Source organism: Garra rufa, chromosome 1 (assembly GCF_049309525.1).
Source record: "Garra rufa chromosome 1, GarRuf1.0, whole genome shotgun sequence".
Lineage (NCBI taxonomy): Eukaryota > Metazoa > Chordata > Actinopteri > Cypriniformes > Cyprinidae > Garra > Garra rufa.
Window position 1 is genome coordinate 100,105,370 of NC_133361.1, and position 17,500 is coordinate 100,122,869.

Consider the following 17,500-nt stretch of genomic DNA (forward strand, 5'->3'; position numbering starts at 1 on the left):
TGTAACTCGGCTGATAAGGCCGATTGTTACACTTTTATGGGAGACCGCCTGGGAATACCAGGTGCTGTAAGCTTTTGCCTTTTCTTCACTATTTATATAATATGCTGGCTTTTACGGAGGCTGATCTTTAAATAGCCCACTTTTTGGAGCAGCCCTCGCTTATGGCCATACCGCGCTGAGAGCGCCCGATCTCGTCTGATCTCGGAAGCTAAGCAGCGTCGGGCCTGGTTAGTACTTGGATGGGAGACCGCCTGGGAATACCAGCTGCTGTAAGCTTTTGCCTTTTCTTCACTATTTATATAATATGCTGGCTTTTACGGAGGCTGATCTTTAAATAGCCCACTTTTTGGAGCAGCCCTCGCTTATGGCCATACCGCGCTGAGAGCGCCCGATCTCGTCTGATCTCGGAAGCTAAGCAGCGTCGGGCCTGGTTACTACTTGGATGGGAGACCGCCTGGGAATACCAGGTGCTGTAAGCTTTTGCCTTTTCTTCACTATTTATATAATATGCTGGCTTTTAGAAAGACGTGTTTTACCGCTCTATTTATTACAATCATTTAAATGTATTATAGAGTTTTAAGTGTTTTACATGTTTTTTAGGCCATTTTATTACTCTTAACATTTTAAGTGTATGTGTCTTTAATAAATGGATGGTTGGCCTGTCATGTGACTAGACACATGACAGGAAGCAGGAAGTACAACTGTATAAGAGAGCAGCATGACAAACAAAGGACAGTCACCAAACTGTTGGATTGAGGAGTTGCTAATTTTAGAGCTCACCTTTCCATTCACCACCTGCAAACTTTGGATTACACTTTCTGTGGATTGTATATACACTGGTGGACACTCACATTGGACTTATCAACACACTGGGGTTCTTGGACTGTTTTTAGGGTATGGACAAATGAACTGTATTCTTTTAACAGAGTTTACCTGTTTTTAGGGTATGGACAAATGAACTGTATTCTTTTAACAGAGTTTACCTAGTTTTATCGTGTTGTTTTAAAGTCTTTTATGTGAACCTTGTAAATACACCAAATCTATTTAAACCAATTTTCTTTTATGTCTCATTCTTTTAACCACTAGTCATCTCTCACAGTTAAATCTGACCCCATTTTAGTCTTGTAACTCGGCTGATAAGGCCGATTGTTACACTTTTATGGGAGACCGCCTGGGAATACCAGGTGCTGTAAGCTTTTGCCTTTTCTTCACTATTTATATAATATGCTGGCTTTTACGGAGGCTGATCTTTAAATAGCCCACTTTTTGGAGCAGCCCTCGCTTATGGCCATACCGCGCTGAGAGCGCCCGATCTCGTCTGATCTCGGAAGCTAAGCAGCGTCGGGCCTGGTTACTACTTGGATGGGAGACCGCCTGGGAATACCAGGTGCTGTAAGCTTTTGCCTTTTCTTCACTATTTATATATTATGCTGGCTTTTAGAAAGACGTGTTTTACCGCTCTATTTATTACAATCATTTACATGTATTATAGAGTTTTAAGTGTTTTACATGTTTTTTAGGCCATTTTATTACTCTTAACATTTTAAGTGTATGTGTCTTTAATAAATGGATGGTTGGCCTGTCATGTGACTAGACACATGACAGGAAGCAGGAAGTACAACTGTATAAGAGAGCAGCATGACAAACAAAGGACAGTCACCAAACTGTTGGATTGAGGAGTTGCTAATTTTAGAGCTCACCTTTCCATTCACCACCTGCAAACTTTGGATTACACTTTCTGTGGATTGTATATACACTGGTGGACACTCACATTGGACTTATCAACACACTGGGGTTCTTGGACTGTTTTTAGGGTATGGACAAATGAACTGTATTCTTTTAACAGAGTTTACCTGTTTTTAGGGTATGGACAAATGAACTGTATTCTTTTAACAGAGTTTACCTAGTTTTATCGTGTTGTTTTAAAGTCTTTTATGTGAACCTTGTAAATACACCAAATCTATTTAAACCAATTTTCTTTTATGTCTCATTCTTTTAACCACTAGTCATCTCTCACAGTTAAATCTGACCCCATTTTAGTCTTGTAACTCGGCTGATAAGGCCGATTGTTACACTTTTATGGGAGACCGCCTGGGAATACCAGGTGCTGTAAGCTTTTGCCTTTTCTTCACTATTTATATAATATGCTGGCTTTTACGGAGGCTGATCTTTAAATAGCCCACTTTTTGGAGCAGCCCTCGCTTATGGCCATACCGCGCTGAGAGCGCCCGATCTCGTCTGATCTCGGAAGCTAAGCAGCGTCGGGCCTGGTTAGTACTTGGATGGGAGACCGCCTGGGAATACCAGGTGCTGTAAGCTTTTGCCTTTTCTTCACTATTTATATAATATGCTGGCTTTTACGGAGGCTGATCTTTAAATAGCCCACTTTTTGGAGCAGCCCTCGCTTATGGCCATACCGCGCTGAGAGCGCCCGATCTCGTCTGATCTCGGAAGCTAAGCAGCGTCGGGCCTGGTTACTACTTGGATGGGAGACCGCCTGGGAATACCAGGTGCTGTAAGCTTTTGCCTTTTCTTCACTATTTATATAATATGCTGGCTTTTAGAAAGACGTGTTTTACCGCTCTATTTATTACAATCATTTAAATGTATTATAGAGTTTTAAGTGTTTTACATGTTTTTTAGGCCATTTTATTACTCTTAACATTTTAAGTGTATGTGTCTTTAATAAATGGATGGTTGGCCTGTCATGTGACTAGACACATGACAGGAAGCAGGAAGTACAACTGTATAAGAGAGCAGCATGACAAACAAAGGACAGTCACCAAACTGTTGGATTGAGGAGTTGCTAATTTTAGAGCTCACCTTTCCATTCACCACCTGCAAACTTTGGATTACACTTTCTGTGGATTGTATATACACTGGTGGACACTCACATTGGACTTATCAACACACTGGGGTTCTTGGACTGTTTTTAGGGTATGGACAAATGAACTGTATTCTTTTAACAGAGTTTACCTGTTTTTAGGGTATGGACAAATGAACTGTATTCTTTTAACAGAGTTTACCTAGTTTTATCGTGTTGTTTTAAAGTCTTTTATGTGAACCTTGTAAATACACCAAATCTATTTAAACCAATTTTCTTTTATGTCTCATTCTTTTAACCACTAGTCATCTCTCACAGTTAAATCTGACCCCATTTTAGTCTTGTAACTCGGCTGATAAGGCCGATTGTTACACTTTTATGGGAGACCGCCTGGGAATACCAGGTGCTGTAAGCTTTTGCCTTTTCTTCACTATTTATATAATATGCTGGCTTTTACGGAGGCTGATCTTTAAATAGCCCACTTTTTGGAGCAGCCCTCGCTTATGGCCATACCGCGCTGAGAGCGCCCGATCTCGTCTGATCTCGGAAGCTAAGCAGCGTCGGGCCTGGTTAGTACTTGGATGGGAGACCGCCTGGGAATACCAGGTGCTGTAAGCTTTTGCCTTTTCTTCACTATTTATATAATATGCTGGCTTTTACGGAGGCTGATCTTTAAATAGCCCACTTTTTGGAGCAGCACTCGCTTATGGCCATACCGCGCTGAGAGCGCCCGATCTCGTCTGATCTCGGAAGCTAAGCAGCGTCGGGCCTGGTTACTACTTGGATGGGAGACCGCCTGGGAATACCAGGTGCTGTAAGCTTTTGCCTTTTCTTCACTATTTATATAATATGCTGGCTTTTAGAAAGACGTGTTTTACCGCTCTATTTATTACAATCATTTAAATGTATTATAGAGTTTTAAGTGTTTTACATGTTTTTTAGGCCATTTTATTACTCTTAACATTTTAAGTGTATGTGTCTTTAATAAATGGATGGTTGGCCTGTCATGTGACTAGACACATGACAGGAAGCAGGAAGTACAACTGTATAAGAGAGCAGCATGACAAACAAAGGACAGTCACCAAACTGTTGGATTGAGGAGTTGCTAATTTTAGAGCTCACCTTTCCATTCACCACCTGCAAACTTTGGATTACACTTTCTGTGGATTGTATATACACTGGTGGACACTCACATTGGACTTATCAACACACTGGGGTTCTTGGACTGTTTTTAGGGTATGGACAAATGAACTGTATTCTTTTAACAGAGTTTACCTGTTTTTAGGGTATGGACAAATGAACTGTATTCTTTTAACAGAGTTTACCTAGTTTTATCGTGTTGTTTTAAAGTCTTTTATGTGAACCTTGTAAATACACCAAATCTATTTAAACCAATTTTCTTTTATGTCTCATTCTTTTAACCACTAGTCATCTCTCACAGTTAAATCTGACCCCATTTTAGTCTTGTAACTCGGCTGATAAGGCCGATTGTTACACTTTTATGGGAGACCGCCTGGGAATACCAGGTGCTGTAAGCTTTTGCCTTTTCTTCACTATTTATATAATATGCTGGCTTTTACGGAGGCTGATCTTTAAATAGCCCACTTTTTGGAGCAGCCCTCGCTTATGGCCATACCGCGCTGAGAGCGCCCGATCTCGTCTGATCTCGGAAGCTAAGCAGCGTCGGGCCTGGTTACTACTTGGATGGGAGACCGCCTGGGAATACCAGGTGCTGTAAGCTTTTGCCTTTTCTTCACTATTTATATATTATGCTGGCTTTTAGAAAGACGTGTTTTACCGCTCTATTTATTACAATCATTTACATGTATTATAGAGTTTTAAGTGTTTTACATGTTTTTTAGGCCATTTTATTACTCTTAACATTTTAAGTGTATGTGTCTTTAATAAATGGATGGTTGGCCTGTCATGTGACTAGACACATGACAGGAAGCAGGAAGTACAACTGTATAAGAGAGCAGCATGACAAACAAAGGACAGTCACCAAACTGTTGGATTGAGGAGTTGCTAATTTTAGAGCTCACCTTTCCATTCACCACCTGCAAACTTTGGATTACACTTTCTGTGGATTGTATATACACTGGTGGACACTCACATTGGACTTATCAACACACTGGGGTTCTTGGACTGTTTTTAGGGTATGGACAAATGAACTGTATTCTTTTAACAGAGTTTACCTGTTTTTAGGGTATGGACAAATGAACTGTATTCTTTTAACAGAGTTTACCTAGTTTTATCGTGTTGTTTTAAAGTCTTTTATGTGAACCTTGTAAATACACCAAATCTATTTAAACCAATTTTCTTTTATGTCTCATTCTTTTAACCACTAGTCATCTCTCACAGTTAAATCTGACCCCATTTTAGTCTTGTAACTCGGCTGATAAGGCCGATTGTTACACTTTTATGGGAGACCGCCTGGGAATACCAGGTGCTGTAAGCTTTTGCCTTTTCTTCACTATTTATATAATATGCTGGCTTTTACGGAGGCTGATCTTTAAATAGCCCACTTTTTGGAGCAGCCCTCGCTTATGGCCATACCGCGCTGAGAGCGCCCGATCTCGTCTGATCTCGGAAGCTAAGCAGCGTCGGGCCTGGTTAGTACTTGGATGGGAGACCGCCTGGGAATACCAGGTGCTGTAAGCTTTTGCCTTTTCTTCACTATTTATATAATATGCTGGCTTTTACGGAGGCTGATCTTTAAATAGCCCACTTTTTGGAGCAGCCCTCTCTTATGACCATACCGCGCTGAGAGCGCCCGATCTCGTCTGATCTCGGAAGCTAAGCAGCGTCGGGCCTGGTTAGTACTTGGATGGGAGACAGCCTGGGAATACCAGGTGCTGTAAGCTTTTGCCTTTTCTTCACTATTTATATATTATGCTGGCTTTTAGAAAGACGTGTTTTACCGCTCTATTTATTACAATCATTTACATGTATTATAGAGTTTTAAGTGTTTTACATGTTTTTTAGGCCATTTTATTACTCTTAACATTTTAAGTGTATGTGTCTTTAATAAATGGATGGTTGGCCTGTCATGTGACTAGACACATGACAGGAAGCAGGAAGTACAACTGTATAAGAGAGCAGCATGACAAACAAAGGACAGTCACCAAACTGTTGGATTGAGGAGTTGCTAATTTTAGAGCTCACCTTTCCATTCACCACCTGCAAACTTTGGATTACACTTTCTGTGGATTGTATATACACTGGTGGACACTCACATTGGACTTATCAACACACTGGGGTTCTTGGACTGTTTTTAGGGTATGGACAAATGAACTGTATTCTTTTAACAGAGTTTACCTGTTTTTAGGGTATGGACAAATGAACTGTATTCTTTTAACAGAGTTTACCTAGTTTTATCGTGTTGTTTTAAAGTCTTTTATGTGAACCTTGTAAATACACCAAATCTATTTAAACCAATTTTCTTTTATGTCTCATTCTTTTAACCACTAGTCATCTCTCACAGTTAAATCTGACCCCATTTTAGTCTTGTAACTCGGCTGATAAGGCCGATTGTTACACTTTTATGGGAGACCGCCTGGGAATACCAGGTGCTGTAAGCTTTTGCCTTTTCTTCACTATTTATATAATATGCTGGCTTTTACGGAGGCTGATCTTTAAATAGCCCACTTTTTGGAGCAGCCCTCGCTTATGGCCATACCGCGCAGAGAGCGCCCGATCTCGTCTGATCTCGGAAGCTAAGCAGCGTCGGGCCTGGTTACTACTTGGATGGGAGACCGCCTGGGAATACCAGGTGCTGTAAGCTTTTGCCTTTTCTTCACTATTTATATATTATGCTGGCTTTTAGAAAGACGTGTTTTACCGCTCTATTTATTACAATCATTTACATGTATTATAGAGTTGTAAGTGTTTTACATGTTTTTTAGGCCATTTTATTACTCTTAACATTTTAAGTGTATGTGTCTTTAATAAATGGATGGTTGGCCTGTCATGTGACTAGACACATGACAGGAAGCAGGAAGTACAACTGTATAAGAGAGCAGCATGACAAACAAAGGACAGTCACCAAACTGTTGGATTGAGGAGTTGCTAATTTTAGAGCTCACCTTTCCATTCACCACCTGCAAACTTTGGATTACACTTTCTGTGGATTTTATATACACTGGTGGACACTCACATTGGACTTATCAACACACTGGGGTTCTTGGACTGTTTTTAGGGTATGGACAAATGAACTGTATTCTTTTAACAGAGTTTACCTGTTTTTAGGGTATGGACAAATGAACTGTATTCTTTTAACAGAGTTTACCTAGTTTTATCGTGTTGTTTTAAAGTCTTTTATGTGAACCTTGTAAATACACCAAATCTATTTAAACCAATTTTCTTTTATGTCTCATTCTTTTAACCACTAGTCATCTCTCACAGTTAAATCTGACCCCATTTTAGTCTTGTAACTCGGCTGATAAGGCCGATTGTTACACTTTTATGGGAGACCGCCTGGGAATACCAGGTGCTGTAAGCTTTTGCCTTTTCTTCACTATTTATATAATATGCTGGCTTTTACGGAGGCTGATCTTTAAATAGCCCACTTTTTGGAGCAGCCCTCGCTTATGGCCATACCGCGCTGAGAGCGCCCGATCTCGTCTGATCTCGGAAGCTAAGCAGCGTCGGGCCTGGTTAGTACTTGGATGGGAGACCGCCTGGGAATACCAGGTGCTGTAAGCTTTTGCCTTTTCTTCACTATTTATATAATATGCTGGCTTTTACGGAGGCTGATCTTTAAATAGCCCACTTTTTGGAGCAGCACTCGCTTATGGCCATACCGCGCTGAGAGCGCCCGATCTCGTCTGATCTCGGAAGCTAAGCAGCGTCGGGCCTGGTTACTACTTGGATGGGAGACCGCCTGGGAATACCAGGTGCTGTAAGCTTTTGCCTTTTCTTCACTATTTATATAATATGCTGGCTTTTAGAAAGACGTGTTTTACCGCTCTATTTATTACAATCATTTAAATGTATTATAGAGTTTTAAGTGTTTTACATGTTTTTTAGGCCATTTTATTACTCTTAACATTTTAAGTGTATGTGTCTTTAATAAATGGATGGTTGGCCTGTCATGTGACTAGACACATGACAGGAAGCAGGAAGTACAACTGTATAAGAGAGCAGCATGACAAACAAAGGACAGTCACCAAACTGTTGGATTGAGGAGTTGCTAATTTTAGAGCTCACCTTTCCATTCACCACCTGCAAACTTTGGATTACACTTTCTGTGGATTGTATATACACTGGTGGACACTCACATTGGACTTATCAACACACTGGGGTTCTTGGACTGTTTTTAGGGTATGGACAAATGAACTGTATTCTTTTAACAGAGTTTACCTGTTTTTAGGGTATGGACAAATGAACTGTATTCTTTTAACAGAGTTTACCTAGTTTTATCGTGTTGTTTTAAAGTCTTTTATGTGAACCTTGTAAATACACCAAATCTATTTAAACCAATTTTCTTTTATGTCTCATTCTTTTAACCACTAGTCATCTCTCACAGTTAAATCTGACCCCATTTTAGTCTTGTAACTCGGCTGATAAGGCCGATTGTTACACTTTTATGGGAGACCGCCTGGGAATACCAGGTGCTGTAAGCTTTTGCCTTTTCTTCACTATTTATATAATATGCTGGCTTTTACGGAGGCTGATCTTTAAATAGCCCACTTTTTGGAGCAGCCCTCGCTTATGGCCATACCGCGCTGAGAGCGCCCGATCTCGTCTGATCTCGGAAGCTAAGCAGCGTCGGGCCTGGTTAGTACTTGGATGGGAGACCGCCTGGGAATACCAGGTGCTGTAAGCTTTTGCCTTTTCTTCACTATTTATATAATATGCTGGCTTTTACGGAGGCTGATCTTTAAATAGCCCACTTTTTGGAGCAGCCCTCGCTTATGGCCATACCGCGCTGAGAGCGCCCGATCTCGTCTGATCTCGGAAGCTAAGCAGCGTCGGGCCTGGTTACTACTTGGATGGGAGACCGCCTGGGAATACCAGGTGCTGTAAGCTTTTGCCTTTTCTTCACTATTTATATAATATGCTGGCTTTTAGAAAGACGTGTTTTACCGCTCTATTTATTACAATCATTTAAATGTATTATAGAGTTTTAAGTGTTTTACATGTTTTTTAGGCCATTTTATTACTCTTAACATTTTAAGTGTATGTGTCTTTAATAAATGGATGGTTGGCCTGTCATGTGACTAGACACATGACAGGAAGCAGGAAGTACAACTGTATAAGAGAGCAGCATGACAAACAAAGGACAGTCACCAAACTGTTGGATTGAGGAGTTGCTAATTTTAGAGCTCACCTTTCCATTCACCACCTGCAAACTTTGGATTACACTTTCTGTGGATTGTATATACACTGGTGGACACTCACATTGGACTTATCAACACACTGGGGTTCTTGGACTGTTTTTAGGGTATGGACAAATGAACTGTATTCTTTTAACAGAGTTTACCTGTTTTTAGGGTATGGACAAATGAACTGTATTCTTTTAACAGAGTTTACCTAGTTTTATCGTGTTGTTTTAAAGTCTTTTATGTGAACCTTGTAAATACACCAAATCTATTTAAACCAATTTTCTTTTATGTCTCATTCTTTTAACCACTAGTCATCTCTCACAGTTAAATCTGACCCCATTTTAGTCTTGTAACTCGGCTGATAAGGTCGATTGTTACACTTTTATGGGAGACCGCCTGGGAATACCAGGTGCTGTAAGCTTTTGCCTTTTCTTCACTATTTATATAATATGCTGGCTTTTACGGAGGCTGATCTTTAAATAGCCCACTTTTTGGAGCAGCCCTCCCTTATGACCATACCGCGCTGAGAGCACCCGATCTAGTCTGATCTCGGAAGCTAAGCAGCGTCGGGCCTGGTTAGTACTTGGATGGGAGACAGCCTGGGAATACCAGGTGCTGTAAGCTTTTGCCTTTTCTTCACTATTTATATATTATGCTGGCTTTTAGAAAGACGTGTTTTACCGCTCTATTTATTACAATCATTTACATGTATTATAGAGTTTTAAGTGTTTTACATGTTTTTTAGGCCATTTTATTACTCTTAACATTTTAAGTGTATGTGTCTTTAATAAATGGATGGTTGGCCTGTCATGTGACTAGACACATGACAGGAAGCAGGAAGTACAACTGTATAAGAGAGCAGCATGACAAACAAAGGACAGTCACCAAACTGTTGGATTGAGGAGTTGCTAATTTTAGAGCTCACCTTTCCATTCACCACCTGCAAACTTTGGATTACACTTTCTGTGGATTGTATATACACTGGTGGACACTCACATTGGACTTATCAACACACTGGGGTTCTTGGACTGTTTTTAGGGTATGGACAAATGAACTGTATTCTTTTAACAGAGTTTACCTGTTTTTAGGGTATGGACAAATGAACTGTATTCTTTTAACAGAGTTTACCTAGTTTTATCGTGTTGTTTTAAAGTCTTTTATGTGAACCTTGTAAATACACCAAATCTATTTAAACCAATTTTCTTTTATGTCTCATTCTTTTAACCACTAGTCATCTCTCACAGTTAAATCTGACCCCATTTTAGTCTTGTAACTCGGCTGATAAGGCCGATTGTTACACTTTTATGGGAGACCGCCTGGGAATACCAGGTGCTGTAAGCTTTTGCCTTTTCTTCACTATTTATATAATATGCTGGCTTTTACGGAGGCTGATCTTTAAATAGCCCACTTTTTGGAGCAGCCCTCGCTTATGGCCATACCGCCACCTGAGGGCGCTACTGAGCAGTTCAGGAAGTGACGTGGCAGCATTAGGAAGCAGTTGGTGAGAGAGGCTCACCTTATTTTTTGTTTTGTTTAATGGGTTTTGTTAATTAAGATTTTTTATTTTTGAGTGAGTTTTTGTTAGTTTTCACACTTCCCAGCAGCAGTTTGCTGTCTGGGGAGTAGTTTTTTTTTTTCTCTTCACGCACTTTTTACAATGGATGGATTACCAGCTAACGGTACGGATATGACAGGAGAAAGACGAGAGTTACTGAACAAAGGAATGGATAAAGGACAACAAGTTGGACATCTACGTATGGATTATAATAAGAGGATTTACTCGAAAGAGGCTACAGTGATAGTGGATTTGACAGAACTGAGAGATGCGAGGGCTGAAGATATAATTAAAGCAGTGAACGGAAAAGTTGGAGGGGGGAAGATACTGGCAGTGAGACCCAGACATGGAAAGGAGTATGAAATCACACTGACGAATACGGATGTATGCGAGGACTTGGAGGATTTTTTGATGATAAAAGGAAAACTGTGTGAGATAAGGAAATTACAAACAAGAGAGTATGTTTCTTTCATACATTTGCCCGCCTACATTGCTGATTCTGATATTTTGGAAAAATTACATAATTGGGGAGTGACACCTGCATCTGAAATCAAAAGAAGAATGTATCCGGGCACCGATATAGCAGACGGTACAAGGTACCTAAGGGTGAAATTCCCAAAAGAAGTCATATCCTTGCCATACAGCACAAAATTTGACACGGAGGAAGGATCGCAGTACTTCCGGATTATGCATGATCGGCAGGTTAAAACCTGTCGATTGTGCATGAATCCTGGACACGTGTTCAAAAACTGCCCAGAGTTCAAGTGCTATCAGTGCGATGAACAGGGGCATTTCGCAAGGGACTGTGATGCGGTGAAGTGCCCGGAGTGCAGAAAAGTGATGGCAAGATGTGAGTGTTGGATAGCAGATTTGGATGGAACGCAAAATACAGATTTGGAAGATGTGGGTGGGCAAATGGTGGAAGAGACGGAACTTGGAAATGCTGGAGAGACTGCAAAAGAAAATGAAGGGAATAAAAAGACCAATGAGAAGAATCAGGAGATGGAAGAGGATGGACAAGAAGCAGCAATGGACGAAGGAATATGGACACCACTGAATATATCACAAGGAGCACTGGAAGAAATGGAGGAACAACATGCAAAAGGTAACGAGGAAGAAAAGAAAGAGAGAACTGAGGAGAAGAAAGAAGGGGAGAAAATGGACTTCAGAATGGATAGAAGAGAGACTATAAGAAGACGGATCACTAAGGTAATACCAAATCTAGAAGTTGCTAAGAAGAAGAGACTTGAGAAAAAAAAAGAACAGAGTAAAGAAAAAACTTTATGGGAAAATAGATTTCAAGCATTAATGGAGGAGGAGGAGGGAGAATAGAAAAAAAATGTTTGGTTTTTGTGATTTATTTTTCAATGTATGTTTTTTTATGTTTTTAAAAATTGTGTCATGGAATGCTAGGGGTTTGCTGAATATGGAGAAATTTGAAAAGATGAAGGTTTTATGTAAAAATACCGATGTCATTGTGTTGCAGGAAACAAATTGGAAAAATGAAAGTGTTACAAAATGGGATGGAAATATATATTTTAATAATGGAAATGATAAAGTAGGTTGTGGGGTTGCAGTTCTAATTAAAAGAGGAGTATGTGAAAAAGAACAAGTAATATTGGATGATGGAGTGGGAAAAAGTATGGCGGTGAAAATAGAAAAAGGAAAAGAGTTTTTTATTATCTATAATATTCATGCACCAAATGAAGAAAAGGGAAAAGTAGATTTTTTTAAAAAAGTGAATATTAATTTAAAAACATGGCAGAATGTTATTTTAATGGGTGATTTCAATACTGTCTTTACAGAATTGGATTTGGCAAGTGAAATGGTTTTTAAGACAGACAAAGGGAGAGAGGAATTGGTGAAAATAATGAAGGAATGTAATCTAATAGATATATGGAGGGAAAGAAATAGGAAAAAGAGAAAATTTTCAAGAGTGCAAGTGGTAATGAATAAGATAAAACAAAGTAGAATTGATTACGTTTTATGTAAGGAGGAAATGGAGGGAAATATCCAAAATGTATTTTATAAGGAAGTAGGGTATAGTGATCATTTTCTTTTATGTATGACTTTAGATTGTGTAAGAGTGGAGAGAGGATCAGGGGTGTGGGTCTTAAATGCAACAATTTTAAAAGAAGAATCTTACAAAGAAAGAATTAAACAACTATTAGAAGTTAGTAAATTAAATAAGATTTACGCAGAAGAGAAAAGAATATGGTGGGATAACGTGAAATTGGATATAAAGAGTTTATCAATACAATTTTGTAAATTGTTAAAAAAAGCTAACATCAGAAAGGAAACTGAGATAAGAAAAGAGATAGATAAAGAAGAAAAAAGACAGGAGCAAAATCTAAATGAAGAAGACATAGGTAAAATCTTAATTTTACGAGAAAAATTAAGGGAAATTGAAGATGAAAAATGTAAGGGGGCGATCATTAGAAGTAAAGCAAAATATGTTGTGGAGGGGGAAAGATGCACAAAATTTTTTTTTGATTTAGAAAAAAATAGACAAAGAGCAGATTTAATGAAGGAGGTGTTAGATAAAAATGGAGACATAAAGCAAGGAACAAAAGAGATTTTATTGGTAATTAAGAATTTTTATGAAGACATGTTTAAGAGACAAGGGGTTGATAAAATAGAAGAAGATTTCTTTTTAAATCAAATAAAAGTAAAGGTCTCTACAGAAGATAAGGTTTTATGTGATGATGAGATAACAGAAGAGGAAATTGACACAGCAATAAAGCAGTTAACGTTGGGAAAGAGCCCAGGTATAGATGGGTTAACAAACGAGTTTTATAAGAATTTTAGAGAAATATTAGTCCCAATTTTAAAAGAAGTATATGATGAGATTTTTAAAAAAGAGGAGTTAAGTGAAAGAATGAAGATAGGAATGATTAAAATGATTTATAAAAAAAGAGGAAATCCTAATGATCTTAAGAATTACAGGCCTTTAACAATGCTAAATACAGATTTCAAAATTTTAGCAAAGGTGTTAGCAAATAGATTAAGGACAGTTTTACCTAAAATCATAAGTACTACCCAGGCATATGGAATACAAGATAAAGATATTCTAGATATTGTTCAAAGTATAAGAGACACAATGTTTTATATGAAGGAAAAAAATAAGAAGGGATATTTAATAAGTTTGGATTTAGAAAAAGCCTTTGATAGAGTGGAGCATGGATATTTACTAAATGTTATCAAAGAATTTGGATTTGGGAAAAATTTTAGAAAGTGGATTATGATCTTTTATTCTAATATTTTTACGTGTATTAAATGCAATGGGTTTTTATCAGAATGTTTTCAACTAACAAGGTCTATAAGGCAAGGGTGTCCTTTATCTGCTTTACTTTATTCACTAGTAGCAGAACCTTTGGGATTAGCAATAAAAGCAGATACAGAGATAAAGGGTATTAGAATAGAGGGAAGTAATATACAGGAGCCAATCTACCAATACGCAGATGACACAACATTGTTGGTTGAAGACATTCAAAGTGTTGTTAAGGCAATGGGGATTGTGGAGAAATATTGTAAAGGGTCTGGAGCTAAGGTCAATATTGAAAAGAGCTTGTGTATGAGAATTGGGAATGTGGAAACATTACCTCAGCACATGCATTTTAAAGAAGAAGGAGAACATATAAAACTTTTAGGAATTTGGATGGGTATGGATTTTAATAAAGCTGATGTTTTTAATTGGGAGGGAGCATTAAAAGGAATGGAACAAAGATTGAGATTTTGGAAATTAAGAAATTTAACATTAAAGGGAAAGGTATTAGTGATAAATGCTTTAATGCTTTCTAAGATTTGGTATGTGCTGAGTGTAACTCCATTGCCTTATGAGTTTTTTAAAAGAATAAAAGAAAGTGTTTTAAATTTTTTATGGGGAAAGGGAAGAGCAAAAATTGCATATGATACGCTTATTGGTGGAACTGATGTAGGAGGACTAGGGCTATTAGATCCAATTTTAAGAATGAAAACATTAAGAGTTAAATTGGTGAAAAGGTTTATGGATGTTAAGAGAAAGGCAATGTGGAAAAATGTAATGGAATATTTTTTAAAGAAATTTAGTAATTTTAGCATGGGATGGAACGCACTGTGGATGAAGACAAAAAAATATATGTTAATGGGTCTACCAAATTTTTATAAAGAAGTTTTAGAAACCTGGTCATCTTTCTTAGATAAAGTATTAATTTTACCAAAAGGAAGAATGCAACTGTTAGAACAACCTCTGTTTTTAAACTCGAATGTTACAAATGAAGGGAATGTAATTTACTATAAGAAATGGTGGGATGGAGGAGTAAGACAAGTCAAAGACATTTTATATGAAGTAATAAATGGTTATCTTCCAGTACAAGCAATTATGGATGCAATTTTTGAAATAGAAAGGAATGTGACAAAAGGAACACTGATAAAACAGTTCGATGAATTAAAGAAAGCAATACCAAAAGGATGGGTGGAAAGGATTGAAAAAAATGAAAAGGATGAGAATGAAGGCATGCCTGAGCTATATTTAAAAAAGACAAATGGTGAAAATAAGTGTTTTTTTGAATGTAAAGTAAAAGATTTTTATTTGGTTTTTAGGGAAAGGGCTTTTGCTAAACCTGTGGCAAACAGCTATTGGAAAGAAAGATATGATGTAGATGAAATAGATATTTGGAAAAATGTGGGAATGAAATATATGGATCCAATTTTAGAAGATTTTAATTTCTTATTAAGACATAATGGTATTTTAACAGAAATGAGGTTGTGTAAAATTGGGATAGAAAAAGATGCAAGGTGTAAGGTATGCATGAAAAGTGAAGAAGGTCTATTACATCTATTTTTTTATTGTGAAGAATTGGATGATTTTATGGGAAGAATGAAAAAAATTGTAAAATCCATGCTGAAAGAAAAATATAATGAGAATATGACACAAAATGCTTGGGAAAAAATGGTTTTATTTGGGTACAATGGTAAAGGTTGTAATGTGAATGTCTTTACTTTATTGACAACAATTGCAAAGAATGTAATATGGCTAAGAAGAAATGTATCAAAATATGAAAAAAGGAAAGTTGATGTATGGGTTTTGTTTAAAAACAAAATGGAAAACTCTGTGAATTTAATATGGAAATATTTTCTAATGAGTGACAGAGAGGATGATTTTATTGAAACGTTTGTAAAAGGAAACACATTGGTAGAGTATTCAGAAAATAGTTTGCAATGGAAATGGCAGAAATATGAATGAATTAATGTACATATCTGAATATGTAAAAAATGTGAAATGTATTTTGTACTTTTTGTGATGTAATATGTTTTTAAAAAAAAAAAAAAAAAAAAAAAAAAAAAAAAAAAAAAAAAGAGCGCCCGATCTCGTCTGATCTCGGAAGCTAAGCAGCGTCGGGCCTGGTTAGTACTTGGATGGGAGACCGCCTGGGAATACCAGGTGCTGTAAGCTTTTGCCTTTTCTTCACTATTTATATAATATGCTGGCTTTTAGAAAGACGTGTTTTACCGCTCTATTTATTACAATCATTTACATGTATTATAGAGTTTTAAGTGTTTTACATGTTTTTTAGGCCATTTTATTACTCTTAACATTTTAAGTGTATGTGTCTTTAATAAATGGATGGTTGGCCTGTCATGTGACTAGACACATGACAGGAAGCAGGAAGTACAACTGTATAAGAGAGCAGCATGACAAACAAAGGACAGTCACCAAACTGTTGGATTGAGGAGTTGCTAATTTTAGAGCTCACCTTTCCATTCACCACCTGCAAACTTTGGATTACACTTTCTGTGGATTGTATATACACTGGTGGACACTCACATTGGACTTATCAACACACTGGGGTTCTTGGACTGTTTTTAGGGTATGGACAAATGAACTGTATTCTTTTAACAGAGTTTACCTGTTTTTAGGGTATGGACAAATGAACTGTATTCTTTTAACAGAGTTTACCTAGTTTTATCGTGTTGTTTTAAAGTCTTTTATGTGAACCTTGTAAATACACCAAATCTATTTAAACCAATTTTCTTTTATGTCTCATTCTTTTAACCACTAGTCATCTCTCACAGTTAAATCTGACCCCATTTTAGTCTTGTAACTCGGCTGATAAGGCCGATTGTTACACTTTTATGGGAGACCGCCTGGGAATACCAGGTGCTGTAAGCTTTTGCCTTTTCTTCACTATTTATATAATATGCTGGCTTTTAGAAAGACGTGTTTTACCGCTCTATTTATTACAATCATTTACATGTATTATAGAGTTTTAAGTGTTTTACATGTTTTTTAGGCCATTTTATTACTCTTAACATTTTAAGTGTATGTGTCTTTAATAAATGGATGGTTGGCCTGTCATGTGACTAGACACATGACAGGAAGCAGGAAGTACAACTGTATAAGAGAGCAGCATGACAAACAAAGGACAGTCACCAAACTGTTGGATTGAGGAGTTGCTAATTTTAGAGCTCACCTTTCCATTCACCACCTGCAAACTTTGGATTACACTTTCTGTGGATTGTATATACACTGGTGGACACTCACATTGGACTTATCAACACACTGGGGTTCTTGGACTGTTTTTAGGGTATGGACAAATGAACTGTATTCTTTTAACAGAGTTTACCTGTTTTTAGGGTATGGACAAATGAACTGTATTCTTTTAACAGAGTTTACCTGTTTTTAGGGTATGGACAAATGAACTGTATTCTTTTAACAGAGTTTACCTAGTTTTATCGTGTTGTTTTAAAGTCTTTTATGTGAACCTTGTAAATACACCAAATCTATTTAAACCAATTTTCTTTTATGTCTCATTC

At 37.6% G+C, this 17,500-nt stretch overlaps 15 non-coding genes and 1 pseudogene across 15 annotated transcripts; all 16 read left to right on the forward strand.

Annotated features, from left to right (window-relative positions):
- Positions 1 to 157: 157 nt before the first annotated feature.
- On the forward strand, positions 158 to 276 carry LOC141318456 (5S ribosomal RNA). Its single transcript, XR_012352772.1, has one exon. It is a non-coding gene; the product is annotated as a 5S ribosomal RNA (ribosomal RNA).
- An 84-nt stretch (positions 277 to 360) lies between these two features.
- Positions 361 to 479, forward strand: LOC141316767 (5S ribosomal RNA). The gene has a single exon (XR_012351563.1). It is a non-coding gene; the product is annotated as a 5S ribosomal RNA (ribosomal RNA).
- Positions 480 to 1,280: 801 nt separating this feature from the next.
- On the forward strand, positions 1,281 to 1,399 carry LOC141316786 (5S ribosomal RNA). The gene has a single exon (XR_012351584.1). It is a non-coding gene; the product is annotated as a 5S ribosomal RNA (ribosomal RNA).
- Positions 1,400 to 2,200: 801 nt separating this feature from the next.
- On the forward strand, positions 2,201 to 2,319 carry LOC141292754 (5S ribosomal RNA). Its single transcript, XR_012340571.1, has one exon. It is a non-coding gene; the product is annotated as a 5S ribosomal RNA (ribosomal RNA).
- An 84-nt stretch (positions 2,320 to 2,403) lies between these two features.
- Positions 2,404 to 2,522, forward strand: LOC141316797 (5S ribosomal RNA). Its single transcript, XR_012351595.1, has one exon. It is a non-coding gene; the product is annotated as a 5S ribosomal RNA (ribosomal RNA).
- An 801-nt stretch (positions 2,523 to 3,323) lies between these two features.
- Positions 3,324 to 3,442, forward strand: LOC141292761 (5S ribosomal RNA). Its single transcript, XR_012340572.1, has one exon. It is a non-coding gene; the product is annotated as a 5S ribosomal RNA (ribosomal RNA).
- An 84-nt stretch (positions 3,443 to 3,526) lies between these two features.
- LOC141316808 (5S ribosomal RNA) lies at positions 3,527 to 3,645 on the forward strand. The gene has a single exon (XR_012351606.1). It is a non-coding gene; the product is annotated as a 5S ribosomal RNA (ribosomal RNA).
- An 801-nt stretch (positions 3,646 to 4,446) lies between these two features.
- On the forward strand, positions 4,447 to 4,565 carry LOC141316819 (5S ribosomal RNA). The gene has a single exon (XR_012351615.1). It is a non-coding gene; the product is annotated as a 5S ribosomal RNA (ribosomal RNA).
- Positions 4,566 to 5,366: 801 nt separating this feature from the next.
- On the forward strand, positions 5,367 to 5,485 carry LOC141292765 (5S ribosomal RNA). Its single transcript, XR_012340573.1, has one exon. It is a non-coding gene; the product is annotated as a 5S ribosomal RNA (ribosomal RNA).
- Positions 5,486 to 5,569: 84 nt separating this feature from the next.
- Positions 5,570 to 5,688, forward strand: LOC141319371 (5S ribosomal RNA). Its single transcript, XR_012353630.1, has one exon. It is a non-coding gene; the product is annotated as a 5S ribosomal RNA (ribosomal RNA).
- An 801-nt stretch (positions 5,689 to 6,489) lies between these two features.
- LOC141318801 (5S ribosomal RNA) lies at positions 6,490 to 6,608 on the forward strand. Its single transcript, XR_012353096.1, has one exon. It is a non-coding gene; the product is annotated as a 5S ribosomal RNA (ribosomal RNA).
- Positions 6,609 to 7,409: 801 nt separating this feature from the next.
- LOC141292772 (5S ribosomal RNA) lies at positions 7,410 to 7,528 on the forward strand. Its single transcript, XR_012340574.1, has one exon. It is a non-coding gene; the product is annotated as a 5S ribosomal RNA (ribosomal RNA).
- An 84-nt stretch (positions 7,529 to 7,612) lies between these two features.
- Positions 7,613 to 7,731, forward strand: LOC141316826 (5S ribosomal RNA). The gene has a single exon (XR_012351616.1). It is a non-coding gene; the product is annotated as a 5S ribosomal RNA (ribosomal RNA).
- An 801-nt stretch (positions 7,732 to 8,532) lies between these two features.
- Positions 8,533 to 8,651, forward strand: LOC141292777 (5S ribosomal RNA). Its single transcript, XR_012340575.1, has one exon. It is a non-coding gene; the product is annotated as a 5S ribosomal RNA (ribosomal RNA).
- Positions 8,652 to 8,735: 84 nt separating this feature from the next.
- LOC141316836 (5S ribosomal RNA) lies at positions 8,736 to 8,854 on the forward strand. Its single transcript, XR_012351617.1, has one exon. It is a non-coding gene; the product is annotated as a 5S ribosomal RNA (ribosomal RNA).
- An 801-nt stretch (positions 8,855 to 9,655) lies between these two features.
- On the forward strand, positions 9,656 to 9,774 carry LOC141346194 (5S ribosomal RNA; annotated as a pseudogene).
- Positions 9,775 to 17,500: the final 7,726 nt, after the last annotated feature.